Source organism: Triturus cristatus, unplaced genomic scaffold, assembly GCF_964204655.1.
Source record: "Triturus cristatus unplaced genomic scaffold, aTriCri1.1 SCAFFOLD_449, whole genome shotgun sequence".
In the NCBI taxonomy this organism is placed as follows: Eukaryota; Metazoa; Chordata; class Amphibia; order Caudata; family Salamandridae; genus Triturus; species Triturus cristatus.
The window spans coordinates 6,400-10,577 of NW_028187470.1; the positions used below are offsets into that span (position 1 = coordinate 6,400).

The 4,178-nt window shown below is 39.5% G+C and overlaps 1 pseudogene; it reads left to right on the forward strand.

Annotated features, from left to right (window-relative positions):
* The first annotated feature begins 331 nt into the window (after window positions 1-331).
* Window positions 332-1,645, forward strand: LOC146771154 (alpha-1,4-N-acetylglucosaminyltransferase pseudogene; annotated as a pseudogene).
* The last annotated feature ends 2,533 nt before the right edge of the window (window positions 1,646-4,178 follow it).

Genomic DNA, 4,178 nt, shown 5'->3' on the forward strand with positions numbered 1-4,178 from the left:
ATTTGCACATTGACTTTGCACTTTTGTATGAGAATGTATGAAATAACTTTTATGTACTTTTATGGATGTTTTTAACATATCCGAATAAAGATCATTTGAATTGAATTGAATTGATTATAAATACTAACAATGTTTCAAGCACAAAATTATACAAAAAGTAAATATAACTAATATTGAAAGCAATATAAATTAATCAAACGTAATAGTGAATCAAAAAGCATTAACAAGTGGAAAAATTATATTATACAAAATTATGAAAATGATACCCATACACAATTAAACAATATATACTGCAAAATATATATAACAAAATAAACTTGTTAATCCGCAGATAAATCCGGATACTGAGCCGTATTGGATCCATCAGTTGTCCGACGCCTGCAGGCAAGTGCTCCTGTGGAAGTTTGGCGGGATCTACATGGACACTGACGTCATCTCCTTAAGGCCCATCCCGGAAGAAGATTTCCTGGCTGCTGAGAGCGAGGATCTGTGCAGTAGTGCCGTGCTTGGTTTCCGCCGGTTTCACTCCTTCCTGTGGGACTGTATGGAGGATTTTGTGAGGAACTATGATGGAAAGCTCTGGGGGCAGCAGGGACCAATGCTCTACACACGAATGTCTGAAAGGCTCTGTCAGATTCCATCCATCGACGTAGTGAGAGATATCAAATGCCGACAGTTTGTTTACTTGCACCAGCTTCGATTCTACCCAATTGGATACCGGTCCTGGAAAAAATACTTTGAATTATGGGATGGAAACGATACTTTGTTCCACCACTCATATGCTCTTCATTTTTGGAATCACATGAACAATGAACATATGCATGTGACGGCAGGGAGCAACACTTTAGCCGAGCATCTCTTCAAACAAAATTGCCCCCTAACCTACGAACAGTTTGTAATTAAAGTGAGGTAACACCCTAAACGTGAGAGGTGCTTCATTAAATGAGTTTAAATACACGGCAGGCATGTTTCTTGAATACCAAACTGTCATTCTAGAGTATAAGAATGGTCTCAGGAGTACAAATTTTGTGGCTTAATTTGCTTTGTTTTGTAAGATAATTGTCAGTCATTACACTGGTGCGTCTAAACTGTTTTTATTTTGCGCGATTCCTTATATGCTGCAGTGTGCGGCCAAAGTCAAAAATAAATGAAATACTAAGCGAAGCATGGATTCACACACAAATTTACAGAAACGGCAAAGAGATTTATTCAACGTTTGATTTCTTCTTGTGTAGAGACGCGTGACTTAACCACAAAGACTGCCGAAAATCTGATAAATAGAGGTGCACAGTTTCACGCATACTAAAGACGCTGTGAATTAAGTCATTAAAAACTGTGAATTTTGTCAATTTTAGCCCTGTCAAAAAACGTAGAATTTTCAATGGACACTCTGGTAACCGAAAAAATATTGTTGATGTAAACGTTGAAGCTGGTACATTATCCTTAAAGTAAGTGACTCTGCCTTCTTTTTTCAAATGTTTTATAAAGCCTTTGATATTTATATCAAAAGTAACAAATAGGCAGTCGTGGTAAATCGTAGTTAATAAATACAGGGAGAGTATGTTAAAAGTTATAAGATTTGTTTTAACTTTTAAAAATGTTGAGCCATTTAGTTAGGAGAAAAATGTTATGAACATTAAAAGAAGCAAGCAAAAGTTGTGTTTAAAAGCTGTAAACTTTATATATACGTTTCAAACAAACAGGAAAGGGTTTAATAAAAAAACAATGTATGATTCATGGTTTTGAAGTAGGATTTTTGTTGGAACTTCGAATTTCACTCACTTCAGATCTTTATCCTTTTTTGATTTGGTTAAAAACACGTTCTTTGTTAATTTTTCAAAAATATTTAATTTTTCAAAAATATTTTATCGTGAAACAGACTAATTCGAGAGAACACATTTTATTTCACAAACGTAATATTATTTTACAGAGACCCAGGATAGGGACAAAGGAAGCTATTGTAAATGGGGCACATAAAAACATGTGAAATAAATGTTCACCATTCAGATGAAGCCTTTGTGATAGGCTTTCCAGGAGAATTTCAGATGTCATTTCCATTATTAGATTATTAGAATGTTGAGAGGTCAATTGAAGACAAAAGAGTTGCTCTGGTCTTATAATGGCTGGTAAAAGCCCAGAGCTCCAACATTCCAATGTTTTTCTGCACGTTTTTCCCTTTTTAATTTATAGCATTATACCTTTAGTGGGTGGAATGTTCTAATAGCCTTATAGCCCTTCTGCTTCAGGCTATACCAGTTGTTCAAGGCCCTCTCCCTCTTTCTAAGCCCTCACTTGCGGCTCAGGCCTATATCTCGGGTACAGGGCTTTTAACAATCGGCGTAGCTCTCACCAAAGGCTATAAGGCTATAGTATCAATCAATCAATACATTTGTATAGCACACTACTCACCCGTGAAGGTCTCAAGGCGCTGGGGGGAGGGGTGCTGCTACTGCTCGAATAGCCAGGTCTTGAGTAGCTTCCTGAAGGTAAGTAGGTCCTGGGTCTGCCGTAGGAGGATGGGGAGGGTGTTTCAGGTTTTGGCGGCGAGGTGGGAGAATGATCTGCCGCTGGTGGTCGCTCTTCGGATGCGGGGGACAGTGGCGAGGGCGAGGTCAGCGGAGCTTTTTTTCCATGCAGTAACTTCTTTTTCCACATAGGCATGGATGTTGATTTCAGCTAAAAATATTCGTTAATGTGTAACATTCTCAAAAATATAGTCCCAAAATAAATTTGGTTAAAAATTATTGCCAATTGAATTTTTTGATACATTCTCCTTGTCATTTAACAGAAACATTGAAAGGAACAAAGCTGATTTACAAACATAGCGTCAGCTCTCATAATTCATGAACATAAAGGAAATGAGGTAAAGAAAATATAAATGAAACATGCATTCTCTCATCTCCACCAGTGGAAGGAGTACTCAACCAAAGTAGAAAAAGTGTAATATTCAAGTAGCTCACACAGTACTTTGTTCAAATGTCCATGAAATTTTGAAGCAAAATCGTGTGCTGGGTATATACAGAAGATATAGTTTTAAACCTTTAACCTCACATTTTTTAATCTTAGGAAATTGTTTTTAACTTCATGACTAGATTGATAAAATCATAAATAATGAGTGATATTCGTCTTGCATTGAGCACAACAATTCTGGAAGAGCAAATGTGCATGTATACCTTCCCCTGCATGAGAGGAGTAAACTCATTTTTAGGTTGTGAACAATAGGTGGCAAGGAGGTTAGACACTACAAGAAAGTGGTATAAAGCAGCTCTTTTTTTTCTGTAGCAGCCATATTCAGATGCTCTAGTGTCAGAACTCGGGCTCACTAAGCTGTCATCCGGAGTCTGTGCAGGTACAGTGAGTGATCTTCCCAGCCTCTCAGTCTGACGTCAGCCCCAAAACGAACATTGGCAAAGTCAAGAGGTCTCGCCAATGCAAAAGCTATTGGTTTTGCCATTGTGTTTTAGCCATGTTGTTCAGCAGCATGGCTGCTGTTCAGAATGGCTAAAAGTTTGTGGCGTAGAGTGTCGTGGCGTGGAGTGGCTCAGAGTGAAGTGTCACGGAGTGTCAGAGTTGTATAGAGTGTCAGAGTGGAGTGTGGTAGAGTGGCATAGAGTGTTGTAGAGTAGAGTGTTGTGGAATAGAGTGGTGTGATGTAGAGTGGTGTGATGTGGAGTTGGGTAGAATGGCACAGAGTGGTGGAGTGAAGAGTTAAGGGCATGGAGTGAAGTAGAGAGGCATTGAGCGTCGTGGCATAGAGTGGATAAAAGTGGAGTAGAGTGGCATAGAGTGGAGTGGCATAGAGGGGTGGTGGAGAGGTATGGAGTGTCATTGAGTGGCGCTAAGTGGCGTAGAGTTGCATGTCATAGAGCAGAGTGTGATAGAGTGGATTAGAGCATTTAAGAGTGTCAGAGGGTCGTGGAGTTTTGTGGAGTACCATGGAGTATAGTAGAGTGGAAAGGTGTGGATTGTTGTAGTGAAGAGTGGCGTAGAGTGGAGCAGAGCAGTGACGGCTCCTCGAGGGAGTGCGGTGGGGCAGGGGGTAGTAAACTCCGGAATTGGGCCGAACGGAGATGAGTAAATAAAACAAATTACATTGCGCGCTGCATGGCTGATTTGGCGTTGCAGCGCACACAATGTAATTCGTTTTATTTATTTCTTTACTCAACTCCGTTCGGCCC